This window comes from Alligator mississippiensis, chromosome 2, assembly GCF_030867095.1.
Source record: "Alligator mississippiensis isolate rAllMis1 chromosome 2, rAllMis1, whole genome shotgun sequence".
NCBI classification, from domain to species: domain Eukaryota; kingdom Metazoa; phylum Chordata; order Crocodylia; family Alligatoridae; genus Alligator; species Alligator mississippiensis.
In genome coordinates this window covers 48,388,134-48,408,242 of record NC_081825.1, presented here as the reverse complement: position 1 = coordinate 48,408,242, position 20,109 = coordinate 48,388,134, and the positions used below count along the sequence as shown (strand labels likewise).

The 20,109-nt window shown below is 46.0% G+C and overlaps 1 protein-coding gene across 3 annotated transcripts in view; it reads left to right on the top strand.

Moving 5' to 3' along the window:
- The first annotated feature begins 6,783 nt into the window (after positions 1-6,783).
- ARAP2 (ArfGAP with RhoGAP domain, ankyrin repeat and PH domain 2) overlaps positions 6,784-20,109 on the top strand; it is a 233,428-nt gene continuing 220,102 nt past the window's right edge. For 2 of the 3 annotated variants that reach the window (XM_019480415.2, XM_019480405.2), the window contains exon 1: positions 6,784-6,938. The gene's annotated coding sequence lies outside the window, so the exon portion shown is untranslated. The remainder of the gene's footprint in view (positions 6,939-20,109) is intronic. The other variant, XM_014594961.3, reaches the window with a different exon arrangement.

Sequence of the window (20,109 nt, the reverse complement as noted above, 5' to 3'; positions counted from 1 at the left end):
GCCGAAGATGTGCACCAGGGCATGGGTCTGGCACAGGCAGTGGTTAAAGTGGGCCTGGAAGGGGTCCAGGTGGTTGGTTTAAGGCTGCATGAGCCAGGGCAGAAGCAAGTAGGCAGGGTCTTTAATGAAGAGAAGTGGGATGGCCACAGTGCCCAGCTACAGGTCCGGCACACCCTTGGCATGAAGCAGCCAGTCTCCATCAAGCCTGGCAGGCCAGAGTTCCAAAACACGTGGGTGTCATGGGTGCTGCCTGCCCAGCAAGCACTCATGTGCATGAATGCCCCTCAGTAGTCCACAACGGCCTGGGGCACCATGGAATGAAAGCCCCTCCAGCTTTAATTGGGGTGGTCTTCATGGGTTGGGCAGGTGATGGGGATGTGGCCCTGATGCATTGGGGGAAGTCCAGGGCATGGAACCCCAGTGCCACCAGCTGGGGACTGTGCATGCAGAGCACTGTGTTCCCCACCACATTCTGGAGGGTGCCACACACCTCCAGGATGGCCTCCCTGGCAATGGCTTTGCCCATACCAAACAGGTGACTGACATCTTTCAGGGTGGTGGGTGTGGCCAGCTTGAGCAGGGTGAGGGACAGGCAGGTGTCTGCAGGGAGAACAGGCTGGATGCCAGTGTCCTGCCACTCTAGGTGTGGCCAGAGCTGCTCCATGAGGTCCTGAAACATGGCCCAGGTCATGCGGAAGGCCTCCAGTCACTGGTCGTTGTCCCAGGTTGCCACCACCAGTCCTGGCTGGCCCGGTGGGCCCAGAGGTGGTGAGGCTGGAGGCCCATGAGGGTGAGAGCTGCCCTGGCAGTGGCATCCAGAAACCACTCATCAGTGTCCCTGCCAGTGGGAGATGCATGGAGGCAGTGGCAGTCCTGGGAGCCAGACAGGTGGTCATTGAGAGGAGGAGAGCCAGGCAAGGTGAGATCACCATGGGCCAGGAGGTGGTCTGCGTGGTGGGCTAGCAGGGCCAGTGCAGAAGCCAGCAGGAGCTTAGGGCGCTGCTCGTTGCTGCTAGGGTCAGGGGCTGGAGCAGCCATAGCGTGGGAAGGCAAAGTGGGCAAGGAGAAAGCTGCCATGTGCTGTCCCTGCATTGGGCACGCTGCTCCTGGGCAGGGAAGTGGCTGGCCAGAGAGCAGTGAGTGGGGCTGGGTTTTGAAGAGGGCTGCTAGCTGCTGGCAGCTCCAGCCAGAGCCTGGAGCTCCCCTTGGTGGTGGCAGGGGCCCATTGCTGGGCTGTAGGAAGTTTGCTGCTAAGAGCAGCAAATATTCTCCCTAGTCCCTGAATGTGTAGACACCTTCCCAGGAGTGCTAAATCTGCAGAAGTTTACACCCGGGTAAACTGAGTCCAGATCAAATGCATGTGTAGACACACCCACATTCAACTAAAGAGGACAGGCCAGAGTTTCTACCAAAAAATTGGTTTCTGACTAACCTTGACTTCTCTTACATCTCATAATCCTATCTTGTGGTCAAGAAAAGAAAACTGAATGATAACTTGAATTGGTTGAAGCACGGTGTTTTAGAGTAGAATATGTCTATCAAACATATGTTGCACCATGACTGAAGATACTATCAATACGACTGCACAATCCTAAACTTTCTGAGGCTCCTTTTGCACAGCTGCCTTCCCTGAGAAAAGTACAGGACACTTGATTGAGAAACCTATCATTGAGAAACCATCAAGATTGCAATCTGGGGTGTTCAATTTTCTCTCAGTAGTTGGTTGATTTAGCCCCTTGGAACAGATGATTCATTTCATAGGGACCTTTTGGAGAGCTCTTTTCATATGGGTCCTCCCACTAAAGCATGTACTGAACAGACAGGAGACTCTGCTTAAGAATGAAGTTCTGTTCTGTAGAAGGGGCTGATCCTTGCCATGGAGAGAGAACTTAAATGAAAGACAGAAAGGGCAAAGGATACTGTGTCCAGCTTGAAATATATGCCAGACTCCTAAAATGAGATTGGCTCAGATAAGGGAAGGATGCCTCTTAGGACTTCTGTGGTTTTCCAAGATTTGTAACTTTTAAGAATAAATAACTTTAGAATAAAGTTACAGTGGTTAAGAAATGCCTTTGCTAGGCATGTGTTTCTAATCTTCCTGGTGCTTTTTTCCCCAAAGCAGTTACACTAGAAGCTCAGTGTCCATGGCATTGGCAGAGCTCCAGGGAAGCATGTGCAAATGACAGGAGGATGCAGAAGCTTCCTGATACTGTTTTTGGAGTGGCTGGATATATAAAGATGAGATTGTATCATCTGATAATGTACCGTCTTGTGCCACCTGTCACAAGAGACAGCGTCAGGCAAGAAGAGAGTCCAGGAGTGTGCTTTAGAGCTTCACAGCTAGAAACAGTGGTGACAATCTATATACCAAGTTGGTTTGGAAGCACATGGATTCCACTGATTGTGTTCAATTGCAGTTGACTGGCAACTGTACTTTATAGCACAGGGATAATAATGAAAAAAGTGATACAGGCAAATAATTTTAAAAGATCATCTTTATATATCATAAAAGAGACATCAAATGGCACACCCCTGCTAAATTCTGAGTGCTATATACTTGCACCAAGCTTGCTTGCATAATGGAGTTTAGGAGATAGAATTAAATGTTGAAGTCTATCATTGGCCAGATTTTTAAACATATTCTAAAGGCATCCACAGAGTCCCATGGAAACCTAACGCTAGATCCAGAAAGGCACCTAAAATCTTAATATAGGACTTCGGAGGCTAAAATTGTGATCTAGAAAATGCCTGCTCTCTGGTCACTTAAACTTGCTAGACATCTCCTTTGTTGATCTGATGGTTCTTTAGTCACCTCCAGCTTTGTATTCTGGGAATACCCATAAACATCTTGATATGAACACCTATACACTTAACTTGTGCAGAAGCCAGATGAGTGCTCTAACCACTGAGGCATTATATGGCAACTGGAAACACGCTGCCTTATTTTCCTCCATTAGTATTTTAAAGAGAATGAACCCTGCTCAGTTTTTCCAAAGAACAGTTGTAAACTTATCTTCAGGAGTATGCTCTAGGTTCCAAATCTGATATAGTGTGAAGCACTGTGATTACAGCTATGACTCAGGACTTATCAACACTCCAAAATCTCTGCCACTATAGCTATGCCAGCATAGTTTCATATGCAAATCCTCCTACTGAAAATGGAGCGTATGCTGAAAGAAATTTTTCTGTCAAACTAGCTGCACCACCTTGCTGAATGACAGACTAAGCTAGTGTGTCTAAATCTTTTTAGACAAGGCACCCTCGATAAACTCAAGACAGCCCCTGGAAAATGCCAGCTCTTTGTTTTCACTTATTTTTTGACTACGGAAAAATAATTGAGCAATTCTTCATTTGCAAATAACTCAGAAAGACCACAATAGGTCAATGTGTTTTGACACTATAGATTGCTATTTAAATTCTCTGGGTTTATCTTGTGAATCATGCTTGCACACCTAATAGTGTTAACATTGCATGGTACCCCATGGCACCCTTGAATGGATCTCAAGGCACCCAGAGAACTAAACCCTTAAAAACACTATTCTATCAGGATAGCAGTGTCCACACCAAGGATTTCTTTTTTGACCTACCCCTTTTGGAATAATGTGATTCTTTTGACATTCGATGCTGACATAACTATGCCAGCAAAGCTTTTCAGTGTAGATTATGTCTCAGGCACCTATACTCCAGAGAAAGAAAGAGTGGGTGTACAGACACAACACCATGCTAAGCATTTCCTATTGAGTAACGTACTCTTGATTCTGTATGTTGGGGTTTTTAGATGATCATTCTCAGCTGCTGTAACTCTCTTAGGCATTATACAGGGAAAGTAGGAGCTTGAATCTGGGTTTTCAATCCTATTCTACAGGCCAGGTGCCTGACATTTAAGGACTGCAATGACTAACTTGAACCTAAGTGTTTTTTTGGGATCTAGCCTCTAGTGGAATTTTCTAAAGTATTTAGGCACATAAAACTGGATTATAAAAGGTGCTTGTTGCTTCAGTGCTAAATATTGCAGATCTTAATTCCTAGGCTCCTGGGCCTAATAAAGAATGTATGTATCTACATTGGGTATTATTTGACATATATGTGCCTAAATCCAAAACTATGATCCTGAACCCTCTGTTTACACGTTGCCTTATCCTGAAGGTGCCCAGACAAGTACAGTGCTTCTACTAGAGGCATTCACTGCTGGTGCACTACCTATGTCAGCAGGACATATGCCACTATATATAGTTCCAGCTGTGGCAGTAAAGAGGCTAATGATACAGAGGAACTGAAATAGATTCACTAGGGAAACAAAGGCCTATGGATCAGGACAGCAATGGGATGGGGTTTAGAAATTAATGTTCCTGAGGTGGGGAAACAGGAAACAGCAGAAGAAGAACTGTATTGATAAGATGGAAACAGGAAAAGGAAAAGACAGTATGTATGGGGTAGGCAGCTTGTAAAGTAGTTCCACTTTTGTTTCCAGTTTGGCCTTTGCTAAAAAGAAAAAAAAAGTATGACATTTCATTAGTGTGTGGTAAGCAAAAGGGGCACTTTCTGTTCTCCATTCTTTATGAAGAAAAAACAATGCTAATTTAATTGTGCGAAGTCATCTCTGTTAAGCTACAAATGGCAAGAAAATCTGACCTTTTAAAGCTGTAATTCCTAAAGAAAGTTTGTACTTGTTTAAAAGCTTTCTAAATTGGCTTTGACAGAAGGCCTCCTTTTTATTTTTTGTAAGAGTCCAGACACACAAGCAACCCATTAGAAAGGGAGACTTAGAAAAAAATGGGTCAGTGTAAAATTCTCTCTCTTACTTTACAAAATCCAAACTTTGAATTGTTACTTTTAAACTGGGAATGCTTTAACTTAGTTATAGGTACTCAGGTAAATTCAGAGGGGAGCGAATGCCAGTGACATATATTGGCAAGCCCTTATATGCATGCAGAGACTTATTACATGGGAATTTTGGGCAGCTTTGGGAGCTCTTAACACCTGTATATGTCTGCACATCAGCATCTGAAATTAGTTTTAAGTCCTTGTTAGGTGGCTCAAAGTTAGGCCTCTCCAAGGCAGAATTATCTCTGAGCTGCCTTAACCAGGTCCTTTACATTAAGGTGTAGCCACTGTAGGCTACACCTTAGTGTAAACACCCCATCTGCCTCGCTTTGTTGCTGGCCTGGATCAGGCCCACTGCCCCCCCAAACCTTCCCAACAACTGAGATCCCTGCTCACTGCACCCTCCCCCATGCTTATTTGTGGCTGCTTGCACCTTGTAACCCAGGGGAATAGGTAGGGAAGGGTTAACCTGCCTCATTTGCCACTGCTACTTTCTGGGTGGCCTCAGCCTGGAGAAGAGCAGTACCAGCCATGGGGGTGCAGGCAGGCAGGCAGGTTAACCCTTCCCTGCCTGCTCCCCTGTGACAGACAGTGTGGGAGCCACAAGTCAGCTGGAGGGGGTGGGGCACGGGGGTACCAGGGGAGCCTCAGGGGGAGCAGGGGGAAGCCTGGAATGGGAGGCGGGGATTCCTCTCTCTCAGTCCTCCAAGCTGTTGCTGGCCTGCAGTGTGACTGCTCCACACTGAAGCTAGCACTAACATCCAGCAACATTGCTGTGGCTCACAGCATACGGTGTGATGAGGCCCTGTCAGCCAGGTTCTCTTTCACATTGTTGCACATCCTAATTGATGTGCAAGGGCATCTAAAAAGTTGGGGCAACACATTTAAGCAGGACTCCTGTTTAGTCCTGTCTAGGTGGCAGGAGCCACACAGGTTCTACCAGCCTGCCTGGCTCCTAGAAGTGTGGACGGATGGCGAAGCCTGCGGCACTTCTTTTTTGCAAGCGATGGTGCAAGAATCGGCGCTGGCATGAACTGGTTGCCCTGGCCCTGTGCAGGCCACAGCACTCTGGGCTTTGGGAACAGGCCTTTGGGAAACATGGCCTAGACCCAACGAGTAAAATTATAAGGCCTGCTTGGCGATGGGGGCTACCAAGGGCATATGGCTGATTCCTTGGGACAAATAAAACCATAACAGGGACGGGAGTGAGGGTCACAGGTTTATAATGAGTGCACCCAAGTGGGACATGAGCACAGCACACTGGACCACGGGCGACATGTAGGGGGGGCACGCTGGGATCCCTGCCATGGTTGGCTATCGGCTGCTGGGCCCCCCCTACACTCCTGCGGTCTGCGATCGGCCGCTGGGGGACCTCAGACTTAGAAGGCACCCGCCACCCGTGCACAGGTCAGTGCCCATCCGCCCCGAGTCCAAGGAGCCAGCGGACACTGCCCAGAGACATGATCGGCCGACGTCCCAGGGGCCACAGCCACCTCCCTGGTCAGATAAATGCGGACGGAGCCTGGCAAGAGCCAGGAGAAGGTTGACCAGGAGGCCCTGGGGGCTTTGAGGGCAGGGGGAGGTAGACACGGCCCGGCTGGGCTGCCGGATCAGCGTTTTCTCGCTTGACAAGAGACGGGCTGTGGCCGCCACCCGCGGGCGCTTCGGCCAGGGCAGGAGCGCCCAGGTGCCCGGGTCCTGCCCACGGCCTCCCCCGCGCCGGCCAACGCAGCCAAGCGAGCCCGGCCCGTGCGCCAGGTGCCGCGGCCGCGCCCGCCCGGGCCGGGAGGGGGAAGAGAAAGAGAAACTGGCAGGAGCACAGCGGGAGCAGGAGCGGGAGCCGGGCGCTTCCTTCCTCCCCCCACGCAGAGGTGAGTCAGGCGGGTCGGGGCGGGGCGGGCCGGGCCGGGCCCCGGGCTGTCCCTGCCTCCCTCCCTTCCCCTCCTTCCTGCGCCCTCGGCCGAAGTTCAGGTCTTGGTGCCGCGGCGGCGCGCGGGGCTGTGGCCGGGCCGGGCTCCGTCCCCCGGGCAGGCGTCGCCCCGAGCGCGGAGAGGCAGCCGCCGGGCGCGGGGAGCCCCCGAGGGAGCTGCAGCGCTCCCCTCCCGGGGTCAGAGGTAAAGGGCTGGGCCAGCACCGTGGGCCGGCCTGAAACCTGGACGAGGTCCCTCGCAGCCCGACTGCTCCCTGCTTTTTTTTCTGTGGCCTCGTACACACTCCAGGCTCGGAGTCTCCAAGGAGTGGTTTCTCTGGGAGTTTTCTAAGAGGCGGTGAGGGGGAAGGAGCTCTTTGGCTTTGGCACCTGGTTACATTTTAGCAGCCCTATTTGTCACCTGTACTCCTTACATTTTAGCAGGTCCCTGACAAGCCCCCGTTCCCATCCGCCTTGGTGGTTTTGCGCAGCACTTTGTTTCTGAAGGGAGGTCAGGCTGGTACTTGTTTGGGCAGGTCTGAGCAGACTTCACAGAAACAACCCGCGGCCCCCAGCCGCCTTAGCAAGAGGCGATTTGAAAGGTAGTTTTGAAGTCAGAACAAGCTGTCTCTCCTGTGATTGCGCCTTCTTGAGCCAAAGGCAAAGCGAGTGCGAGTGGTGCCGCAGCAGCTGTACGAGCCTCTTTCGGGTACTGCTCTCCTTGATGTGGATTGTGCAGTATTGCCAACTCCCATGGGTCTTGGTGTTGTTCTTAAAGTCTTTGCTGCAGGAATGTGAACAACGTGGATGTTTCTTTTATATATTGTATAAATATACATAAAAGATAGAGCTAAGTTTTTCACATTCCTGAAGCGTAAGACTTTCAGAACAACGCCAGAAATCATGAGCTGGCAACACTGATTATATGGAGCCACTTAATTCTGCTTGTTCATGCCGAGTAATTAACTGCTTCAAGAAGTCTTATGTTAATTAGTTTTGTTGTGGGATAAAAGTGGCAAAATGGTACAGTAAATGATGATGTTGCAGTGATGGTATAGCCAGGATGGTCCAGGAATTAAGAAAGAGGGAAGGATTTTTGTGGGCGATATCTCTTACTGGACCCACTGCGTGGTTGGTTGGGATAGACTCAGGCAAGCTTTTCAATGCCAAGCAATCTTTTTCAGCCTTAGCCTAGACCTGAAGAAGATTGCTTGCCATTGGAAAGCTTGTTTGAGTCTATCCCAACCAACCACGTAGTGGATCCAGTAAGAGATTGCCCACAAAAATCCTTCCCTCTTCCATAATTCCTGGACCATTGTTGAAAAGCTTGTCTGAGTCTATCCAAACCGTGCAGTTGTTTTGTGAAGAGAGATGACCCACAAAACTCCTCACCTTTCACTGGAAAAGGTGAGAATTTTGAAATGGCAATATTTAGAAATATTTGGCCAGAGGATGTTTTTAAGCCTGTTTCATTATTCTTAAAGTCTGTTTTACAGCTCATTTGTAACTCCTGAATTTTGGAGCAGAAATGATTTCAAACAGAATTTTGTGTGTAGTCTGCTTTCTTGTTTCAAGTTTTCCCTGAGTGTTAACTTTTTAAAACTTTAAAAAAGATAACTTTTGCATTTTAATGAGGGGAGAATAGCTTTGTCTTTTTAAGAACCATAATTCTCTAGATCAGTTTCTAGGGCTTTCAGTGTTGTCACCTTGTTTTGGTTTGTACCACAGAATGGGGAAAACCTGCAAAACATAAAAGCTACTAGTCGGCTTCTCCTGTCTTAGTTGTTTTGTACTTGAATCCGAATTCAGGATGTTTTAAGTCCTGACAGGAGCATGCCTGAGCCTGTCAGTATTTGTAGAGTTAAAAGTTCTTGTAATCACATTTTAAGCTATTAATTTATACTAGGCACTTTATAAAAAAGCCTGATGTTAGCCAAACTTTTTTTTAAGTCCCTTACAAGTCCCTTTTTATTTTGCATTCCCCACCCCACCCCTCCATTACTGGAGGTTGGCTTGCTTTCTGTGAGATTGAGGCTGTCTTCCCTTCTGCTTTTTGCTTTAAACTTTAATTGCATCTCTCTGCGCCTGGAAGTGCCCTTACATTGTGGGGTGAAGTGTGAGGGTTGGATGTGGCATGTGAAAGGACTGAGCATATGAGAGAGGGTCATGAGAACTGTTGCTTCAGTTCTCTCCAGCTCTTTCTTGCCGTTGCTGTTACGTTAGGTATGAGGAAAGAGAGAGGAAGGGAGGAAGCTGTCACTGCCTTCCCATGCTTTGCAGAGAGCTGTCTGCATTTGCTGTTCTTAGTCCTCATTTGTGGTGACATGTAGCAGGAGCAGAGGAAGGACAGGCATGAAAACTGTCTCTATATGAGTCTGTAGTATGATGCAGTAGCACGGGGGCGGACAACTATTTCAGGCGGAGGGCTGCTTACTGAGTTTTGGAAAGCCATCGAGGGCCACATGACAGGCAGCCAGGGGCAGATAGATATTAATTTTCTAAATTTTTGTGGGGCCCCGTAGGCCAGATAGAATGGCCTGGTGGGCCTTTACCGACCCCTGTGATAGCACAAAAGGTGCATGCAGTTCTGGCCTGCTTCAGTGGAAGTATTAGATGGGAGACACAGACTGTGACAGTGCCTCTTAGTACTGGTTAGCTCTCATTTAGAGTAGTGCATGCAGTTTTGGGCACTACATTTTAAAATGGGTATGGAGATGTTAGAGAAAGTAAAGAGGCAGGAAACAAAAATGATAAGGAGTTTAGAAGGCAAGCCATACAAGATGTTGTTGCAGGAAATAGGCATGTTCAGCTTGGGGGAAAGGTGCTTAAGAGGAGATGTGATAACAGCCTTCAATATCTGAAAGGGCTGCTGTAAAGAAGAGGGAAAACACTTTTTCTCTCTTCCTGCAGAGAGCAGGATGTGGGCCAATGGCTTGAAGTTGCAGCAAAGTCGGTTTAGATTGAACATAAGAACTTCACTGTTAGAAGAGTGAAAGAGTGGATTGCCTAGGGAAGTTGAGGGATCTCCATCATTGGAAGAGGTATTCAGGAACAGGTTGGACAAGCATTGGTCAGAATAATCATAGCTATGACTGTGTTCTGCTGTCAATATTTTCCATGCTTCTGGGCTTTGCTGGTTGCCATATGAGGCAACCTCTTGTTGATGTATATGTCAGGGGTTTGTTTTTTCTGCCTTCCTCATAAGGATTATGTATTGGCTACAATGAAGGGTGGGGATTTTGCCTGGAGTGTGCCAAGGCTCCTGCTAAAACTTAAACCTGGAGGTTTCTGGCTAGAGGGTCTTGCCCCTCTGCTCAGGATCAGACTGATTGCCATATTTGGGTCAGGAAGGAATTTTATTTTATCCCACAGTCAGATTGGTATGGTCTGAGAGGTTTTTGCCTTCCTCTGTAGCAGTGGGACACAGCCCTCTTCCGGGGATCCCTCAAGTGTATTTTAACAACTTTTGCAGCAGCAGGACATTGGCCATCACTCTTCTGCTTTACCCGTGGCAGGTTAGGGTACTTTGTGGTTGTGTCAGGGTTGGTTGTGTGGTTTTGCTAACAGGTTAGTAAATGGATTTGTATAGGATGGCTTGCATACGAATGATCCTGCCTCTGGTGTGGAGTTGAACTCTATGACATCTGAAGGTCCCTTCCTTATCTACTTTTCTATTCTATGGCACTTTCTCTTTCCTCCCTCAGAAGAGGCTTATGTTGTTGCAGAAGCATTTTTTTTCAAAAGCAGAGAGGAGCCCCAGGTGCAGGGACAGGGCTTCCTCCTGAATCAGTGGGATGGGCCCAGCTGACTCAACAGGTGCTGCTGGCTAGGATCAAATCTTTAACTTACTTGGCAGGCACTGCCAGCTGCCCGCCCAGCTCATCTTAAGAGGAGTTGGTCAGTTTGACTCAGTCAGCAGTGTCTGCAGCATCCTGCAACTTAGGGTTTAACAGAACAGCCACAAATTGGTTCCCTTGCTGTTTTCCTGGAAAAGTACTTAGCAGTATTTTTAAGGAAAGATCTTTTTCTTTCTTCTTCATTCTGTTTTTCAAAAGCAAGGTGCTTTGGGGTGGGGGAGGCACATTGTATGCAAGGAAATATGGTAAAATCAATTGTGATTACAGCAGCATCCTACTGAAACTGTAGAGATGGTTTAGAAAACATCACTACCGTTAAAAAGAAAAAACAGAATCTGATCTTCCTTAGAGTAGACGGGATTCCTGTTCCATCGCAAAAGTCTTTGTACAGAGTGTTTTTTTATATTTAAATTTTGAGTAAACTGGTATACAAAGGAGAGAGAGGGCTAGCTTGTATTTTTTAATTGTTAAAATGATCCACACAGCAGTAATTCTATGGTTAGCATTGCTCCATCAGCTCAGGTAGCTTCTTATTGCAGATAGCAACCCATGTCTAGAGACAAGACTGAAGCATTCATTGCACCTTCTCAATACAGAGAGCTAGTTGCACTTCTTTTGGAAGAAAAAGCCTCATTTGTGATGTGGAGAATGGAGGACTACTTCTGTGCGCCACAAATCCCACTTCCTCAAGCCCAGCACTTGAATCCAGTGCCTGGATGGGTGAAAGAGTATGAGAAAATTAGATCTGGACCCTTCTCTGCAGGAGAATTTTCTGCACATTAAAAGCATTTACAACAGATGATGGGGAACTGCAGCTTTTTCTGTCTTCTGTCCCTCATGGTCTCTTACCAGTGGAGGAATATGAAGGGGAAAAACTTGTCTTCTGGCCTATTATGAGGAAAAGAACATGTGGTCTCTGCTACTTCCGTCCTGGGCTAAGTCCAGACATTCAAAAAGCCAGAGCCTGAATTGATTTAATCTTTGTAGGTTAGTGTAACCTGCATAGATTGAACCATGGTGCAAGTGAATAGACATTCACTTCTGATTCCAGAAATGCAGCCACATCCTTGTGGTGGCTGAGGCTAGAAGCTGGGGGGGGGGGTGCCAGAGCAAGCCCTCCCTTCCATTTGGCAGTGGACAGGAGACTGGAAGGAAGCTGAGCTGAGGCAGGGGAGCGTGGCCAGGCCCCAGCAGGGTGCTGAGAATTATTAGGGTGGGGTTAAACCCGCACCCTCCCTTGTACAGGCCCAAGCCTGGCGGAGGAAGTGGGAAGCAGCTTTTGCCAGAGTTTTCCCCTTGCTTTAGTGAAGGGGGGGTGTAGCCAGATCCCTCTGGCTTAATTTCTCCTTTCCCACCAGCACAGGACCCCAGCAGGGGTCTGCCTGGCAGGGGCACAACAACCCCTCTCAGCATCCTGCCCCCCTTGCCACTCAATGGGTGGGGGTGTGGGCAGATCTGGCCTTAGGCTGGCCTTCTAAGGCAAAGGGAGGTGGCTTCATCCCCTCTAGTTCTCCCACCAGCATGGGACTCCCTGTCAGCGTTTCCCCCTCTCCCAGCTACTCGAGTGGTGGGGGGTGTGGATAGATGCCAGCCCTGGGTTGGCTGACTGAGGTGAAGTGGGGGATGGAGGGAGGGGAGTTTAATTTCCCCCTCTCTTCCTTCTCCCACTGGCACGGGACCCCAGCTGGGGCCCGTGGCCACCATCTGGCCATGCACCCTGCCGCTTGAGTTGGGGGCAGGAGGGCTTGGGAGGGGCTGCTGTGCCCCTGCCAGGCAGACCCTGGCTGAGGTCCCGTGCTGGTGGGACAGGGAAGGGAGAGTGGTTTAACTGGAAATGCAGCCACAGTACCCTCTTCGAATGTCTTTCCCTCAAGTAGCCGGCCTGGGGCTAGCGTCTGGCCGTGCCCCCGCCACTTGAGCAGCAAGCAGTGGGGAAAGCCTGATTAACCCCCCTTTCCCGACCTTACCTCGCTGACCCTGGCTGGGGCATGGCCATGCCCCATGCTGTCTGGCAGGGACTGCCCTTTTCCCTGCTCAAGTGGGGTGGAGGGGGGCAGAAGCCTGGCAGCCCCCCAGTGCAGACCTGGGCTGGGGTCCCATGGGCTATGAGGGGGGTTTAAGCCCCCCTCTCTTCCCTCTGCCTGAGCCTGCTGGTGCATACCCCTACCCCCTCCACTCCAGCGGGGGAAAAGTCTGGCAGGAGCTGCTCCACCCCCACCAGGCAGATCAGGCTGCCTTCCTAGCTGGGTTTCCCACCTCCACCCCCTGTCAGCCAGCCCTCACTGCTCTGGCTAGAGAGCAGAGGGGCGAGGCCAGCCGTGCTCTGCTAGAGCAGTCAGCGTAGCCCAGTGCAGGGCTGGAAAGCATGCTGAGATTCTGGGGGACTCTGATTTAACTTGAACCAGGAAGGGGTCTGGGACAGCTTCCATATACCAGTTTGACCTAAATCAGTTATGTCTATATTCAACTAGGTTTATCCTAACCCAGTTTCATCGGTTTTGAAATGGGTTTATGTGCACTGAACTTCTGGTCTGTTACAGGTTTAAACCAGTTTCTGATCACTTAAACTGGTTTATGTGTAATGTCTGTACTTAGCCGTTAAGTTTGTGATCCACCAAGACTCCCAGGTCCTTCTCCATAGTGATGCCATCCAGCCAAGTGTCAAACAATTTTTATTTTGGGGTTTTTTTAATTATTTTTCCTGAGGTACAACACTTTGTATTTGTCAGCATTGAACTACATTTTGGCATCCATGTTTGCCAGTCTTTTGAGATCCTTCTGAATTGCATTCCTGTCATTCCGTGTGCTCGCAATCCTTCCCAGGTTCATGTAATCTGCAGACTTCCTTGAGAAGCCTCTCTACCTGCATCCAAATCACTAATAAACACAAATGAACATCCCTGGGCCCAGGACATACCCTTACAGGAATCCACTCACATGTTAATGGCATTCTGATGTGGATCCATCTACAATTACCAGTGCTTGTGGCTATTGATCCAGTTGTCTATGCACCTCATACTAGTTTCGTCCAGCTCACACTTCTCCAATTTCTTTATAAGAAGGTCATGTGGGACCTTGTCAAAAGCTTTGTTGAAGCCTAGATCCACACCAGTCTCTCCAATCCAGCCAAGTAGTTACTTTGTCAAGGAAGAAGCTCAGATTTGTTTGGCATGATCTGTTTTTAATAAATCCATGCTGGCTGCTTTTGATTGGCCTTTCCTTCTCCAGGTGCATGACTGCTGTACAGCCCAACTCTGTAATACTGCATATTATCACAAGAGGCTGGTTAGATGTGGGTCAAGCATGAGGACATTTATTTCTTTCTAGACTGAACACCTTGTTGTGTTCACGTAGACTTCCTTATAATATGCTCCAGTGACTTCCCATGAATCAAGGTGAGGATGTCTAGTCTATAATAACCCACTTGGTCCTCCTTTTTTGACTTCTTTAAAGAGGGGCACCATGTTGGCCCTTTTTCAGTTTTCTGGTACCTCCTTGGTCTCCTGTGACTCTGTAAATATTATTGCCAAGAGCTTCAAGATGTCCTCTACCGGTGCCTTTGGTACCCTGGGATGAAGTTCATCAGGCCCTGCTGATTTGAATTCCTTCAACCCCATCAAAAGTTTTCTTTCTTTTCTTACCTTATCCTTCAGCTTGTCCCTTCCTTATCCAAATAATCCTTGTTAGATGTCTGGTTGTAGTTTAACATTTTTTTGTGAAAACTGAGCCAAAGGAGCTATTGAGTAGCTCTTCCTTTTAGGCATCTGTTAAACCTTCCCCTGGCTCCACAGGCAGCAGTTAGCGTTCACTTACTGTGTTTTACTTGCAGCATAACTTTATCTTTTCTCTTGCAGAGGTCTGAGCTGCAGAAGCTGCTTTCTTAAAACTTGCACCCCAATTTCCAGCGGCTGATTTTTTTGAGGGGTGGGGTGGGGAGGGGAATTCATATTATTTATGAGAAAATGTTACCCTCTTTATAGAATGAGAGGCTAGCACAGGTATAGAATAATAGGACTCAGTCCTGAGAACTCACCTGTATAAGGGAAGTTAACATTGCATATGGTAGAAGTAGTTTTACAAAGATCATACCATTCTGTAAGGAGTCTTACACTTGAGTAATGGCTGTTTTAACTTTTTTGTAGTGAAATAAGAGCACTTCAGTTCCATTTTTGATTGCTCCATATGTTAAGCTAGCTAATAATAAAATTAATATTGTTTACAGTTTAGACACCCTTGTATATTTTTCTCTAGTTTCTTCCTGGCACTGAAATAGCATAAACATTCACAAATGCATGACAGTGAAAATGGTGTGATCCCTTTCCTATGATAAACTGTCTTTCAAACTATTTATAAAATAGAACCATTTTTTTTTTTTTTATTAAACCTGGTGTGGATGAGCTTATTTGGATATTCATTTTAATTTAATTTAACTATTATAATAACTGTTAATGTATCTTGTTTACATACAATTGTGTCCATGTAATTGCACTAATACATGTGTGATTGCAAACCCTAAATTTAAACTGAATCCATTCTGTGCAGAGAAGCCCTAAACACTTCTTTAGGAGGCTTATTTTGATGTAGAGAGACAACCTGTACTGCAGATGATTACTGAATGCAGAAAATGTGTTTTGCAAGAGATTGTGGCTGCTAGTACTGTCAGTATAATGAGATCAAAACCACTATTTTATGGAAGTCTGTTGTTTATTTCCTCATAAAACATGTCATAAAAAGTAATGATAAAGTTTTAAGTCATCAAGCCTGCAAACTGAGAAAGTTCTTGGCTCAGTAATGTTTTGTTGCTGTGCTCATATCTGCAGGATGGTGGACTAGAACACCAATATCTGGTTATTGTTTGAGTAACCAGACCCAACATGTTACAAAATAAGCTTTGGGCAAACATATGATGAACCCCCCCAACCCCATACCTTAAATATTGAACTGTGAAAAAGATAATTGTATTGCTGGATTCCCCCTTTGTCCCTCACCTCCCATAGTTCCGTTTTTAGTGCTTTCCTTGTTTAGCTGTTGGCGTGAGACTAAGTTCATCTCTAGTTCTGAAGCATTAAGAATAGCTGGTATTCTAATTCTTGAAGTTTTTTCTCTCCTTGCATGAATGCTTTCTGTAGAAAATGATTAAAAGATTAAGGTTACACAGCTAAGCTCTCATCTTGGGGAATGACAAAGTTAAGACTGTCCAAGCGATGGATTTCTGGCTCGGCTAACTCAAACCAATTTGCACTAAAACACCTCTTGTTGAGGGTTGTTTTACTGCCAATTTTTAACTTGCAACTGTTTGGTCTGTAGAGAGCTTTTTTTTTTTTTTTTTTTAAAAAAAAAAAAGCTTTGATGGTATTTCTATTCTTTGTATTCATACCTCTAAACCACTTCATTTGAGACCTAAATACATTATTTCTCCTTGACAGAGACTAAGAATGGAAAAATTTGTCCCCAGGAAGTTTCAGAAACTAATATGCACCTGAAAACAATATTTAAAGTGGAAAGTTTATAGCACATTTGCTATAGTGATCTTCACCACTTCCTCTCTAATGCAAATATATTCAGCTCTTTCTTCTACAGAATCATCCTTCTGTGTGATGACGACTGTTAGCAGGTTTAGTTTTTGAAGGTGAGTGGGGAATAAGGATTAGTATGAGACTTTTCAAGAAAAGGCTTGTGGTGATTGTGAAATACCAGATTAATCACAGTAAAACTCAGGAATTGCTAACAGCCTTGTTCCTTTCAATAGGGTGTGTGCGCCTGGCTTCTATTTTTTTCATAGGGGACAAAGATTTACTTCTAGCCACTTGTTTGAACACTGAAGTGTTCTTTTGTCCTTTTATCTGGAGGACTCTAAAATGGCTGACTAACTTTGCACTGTATGTAGGGATGGTTTAGTTACTGCCAGGGATTTTTTGGGAGGGGAGGACATTGATTCTTTTTTTGTCAAACTGCCAGGAAAATCCTTTGGTGTTCTACCTCCGCTATTCTTTTCACTTCAATGGACTGCTTCAGGCTAGTACCTGCATGCTAGGGCAGCTGCTACTTAGTAGAAAAATATGTCAGAAGGCTTCTCCACAGCCAAATGCTTATTACAGTAGAGGAGAGGGGGGAGAAATAATTTCTCTGCAGATCTAAGCCTCAATAAAGAGCTTGCATCAAGCTGCATTGGGCCACTCTGTCAGCGTAACTTCAGAGACTTTTCCTTTTGTCCTAGGGACAGAATTACATACAACCTGGTATAAGTAATTAGAAACTGGTTCAGATCTATAAAACAACATAAGTTCAGTGCACATAAAAGTGTTTCAAAATGGTCAAAACCAGTTTAAGATAAACCTTGATGGATTTAGTATCGGGCTTAACCGATTTAGTTTAAATTGGTTTATTAAACTTCTGTCCCAGATCCCCTCCAGATTCAAGTTAACTTGCACCCTCCAGTATCCCAGGATACTTGGCATTTCCCTGCAATCCTCCCCCCCCCCCCCCTTGCCAGTGGTGGGCTAGCCTTGGCCCAAGCTATCTGCTCCAGCTGAGCAGGGATGGGCTTTTGTGCCCCCTAGCTTCTGGTCTGGGCTGCTGCAGGCACATGGCTGCGTTTCTAGAATCAAAAGTGAATATCTTAGATCAGGTTCCACCCTTTATAAACCGGTTTGTGTGCGCTGAATTTCTATTCTGTTATGGATATAGATCAGTTTCTAATCATTTATACCAAAAAAAGTATAATGTCTGTCCCTGGCCAAAAACATTATTTGAAATCTGAGGAGCCAGAAATCTAAGGCTATAAATCTCTGCACAGTAAAATCAGAGAGACTATAGGAAGAGTAATCCTCTTGCTAACAAGGGACTGAAATTTTTAAGCATATGATATACCCCATTGAATTTGTATATGCTGGTCAGATTGGGATTCAGTGGTAGGAGGGGAAAGGACTGAACAACAAATTCTCTCTGTAAGGTGTGCATATACATGCTCTCCTCTCTCTTTCTCTTTATTTTAACTTTGCCTTTTTCAATGTTGTTATATCTGTTCCTTTATCTGTTCTTTGGTTGTTGAAATAAATCCTTGTCTGAACATAAATATTTTATCCATGAAACTCCATGTTTTGACAGCAAGCTTGAAGGTAATTGTGTATTTAGGCATCAATGGTGAAGAAATTTATGTGGCCTAAGTGGTGGGAATCCATTATCACCCTCTCCCAGGCTCATCATAAGTGATGTTCATTAAAGCTGCTGTCAGTGCTACTTGACTATGTTAGATCACTACTTGACTATGTAGGATTGGAAGGGTACTAGGTTTGCTCTTGTGGTCTGGTGCTGTGGTGTGTTTTCTGTGTTTTAGTGCTGGTGGCTGTGTGGTACAGTTTCTGCCTACCATGTGGGAGATCTGAGTTCAAGTCCTAGCTGGGGTGACTTGGGGTGAGTGAAGTAACAGGGAGAAATTCTTAGGGGGTTGGACATGATGATCCATTGTGGTCCCTTCCTACACTACAATCTATGAATCACCAGCTAAGGTGCTGTCCATAGTTTCTCTACTTGGAGTGTATTTGAGGGTAGGGTTGCTTTTTCAGCCTGTGCCCTTCCCGAGATCACCTAAGTCCCTACAATGACATTTCTTTGTTTGAGCACCCTTAGCACCAGTGTATTACACTTTTCATTATTTTCAGTAGACTTCATGCATCAGCAGATTTTTTTTGCTTTTCATCTTTAGCTGTATAGAAAATTGGTTGTCTAAGCTTTAGTTCGTAAAGACCCCTCTCAGTTCTGGCAGGAAGTGTCTTGTTTTGTTTTGGCTGAATTTTTGTTTGGGTATCTATTTTGCTTATCTATATTTCCTTGCTATATCCTTCACTTGTGGTGTAGCCATGCTTGATGCTGTGAAATGAATGAAGTAACTTCTGGATGTTTAGAAGGTCAGATTCTACTCTTCTGATTAGAGGATGCAGGGAAGAAAAGAACTGCTATATTTACTTGAATGTAAGATAAGGTTTTATTCCCAATCAGCATGGGAAGAAAAAAGCTCTTTATCTTACACTTGCATGCAAGTAAACCTCATTAAATACATTTTCTATCATTAAACTGCTGCCAAAAGAAGCATGTGCTTAGTAAGGGAAACCAACTATGAAGCTGATTAAATGCAGCCAACACTGAGCATGACAATAAAAACATAGGCCATATTGGGAAAATGTTGATGGCAACTTACTTTTTTTTAATTAAAATCAAAATCCCCCTCTGCCACATTAGAAAGAAAACAGTTTACGTCACCTTACATAACACTTCTCTAAACTAACATCAAATCTCCTTATTTACATCCTTTAACATCTCTCTTTCTTCACAAATGACATTACCTGTCATACTTTTATCAGTTTCCTCAATCCGATTTTTAAATTGCTATTTCCCCCTTCTCCTCTTCTCCCCATTTAGAATTTTCCCAGAACAATGATCCTCAGTGTTTTTATCTCCATTTGTTCATCATGCTCAATGCTCCCAGCTTCTCTTCATCCCTTGCAATATACGTTTGCAGTTCACGCATTCTCATGGTGCGAAGAATAGTCCCTTGCACTCAAGCAGGTTCTATGTCATTCAGATGGCCAGTTTCACACAATTATCAAAAGTCTCAGTTCTCAGCTCGTTTGTCCTCTTTGGTTCAGTCTGTATATCACTATCTCATATGTCAGTACATTACACCATTGGATTTTTTTTGCAAACCTCCCTGTCATAACCCAGTGATTTTGGTGCCTCGGCACTATGGAGTTTTCTTGTCACATGAGAGCCTCTTGCACAGCGAGGGTTTTGCTGCATAAAGAACCCGCGTGCAGGAGAGAGTTCCCGCCAATTTGCAGCTGTCTTTGCAGGATGCATTTTCCCTTCGCAGCACAGAAATGCACGGTGCAAAGAGTTCCCGCTAGTCGAATGCAAATTTGTGTCCCGCTTTTGGCTAGTGCTAAATTATTCACACGTGGCGGCTGGTAATTGGCTTGCTGGCCATTTAAAAATTAGCGCGACTTCCGCCCAAGTCGAAGAGCTTTGAGCACGCTGCAGAGTGCCTCTAAAGAGATCCGACTTGCGGCTAGTTGGTCGATAAACTGATCACCTATCGATCCTTCTTCCTGTCGCCGAACGCAATCCCAGACGTACCCTTTTCCTGCCGGCTTGAGTTACGGACGGATTTACTGGCTTTGGCCTCGCCAGCTGGAGTAACTCACATTGTTGTCCAGATGACTGAACCGTTTACGTCGCAGCCACCCGTGACGTAAGTAAAGTTTTTTACAACCGTTAAGCCTTGTCAGCCTCTCCGTTCACCAGCCCGCCCTGACGAACGAGCAGTTTCTAAATCACCTCGAGTCGGCTCAGCCCGGCCGAGACACTCCCCACCCTCTTCCATACTTTCTTTGCTTATTCCTACTCCCAGAACATATGATAAATTGACTATCTGTTCTCACAGTTTTCCTTTGGACACTTTTCCAATATGTATAATTCCCATCTGTGTAACCTTTCTCTTACCAGGAATACATTTTGCGCTGC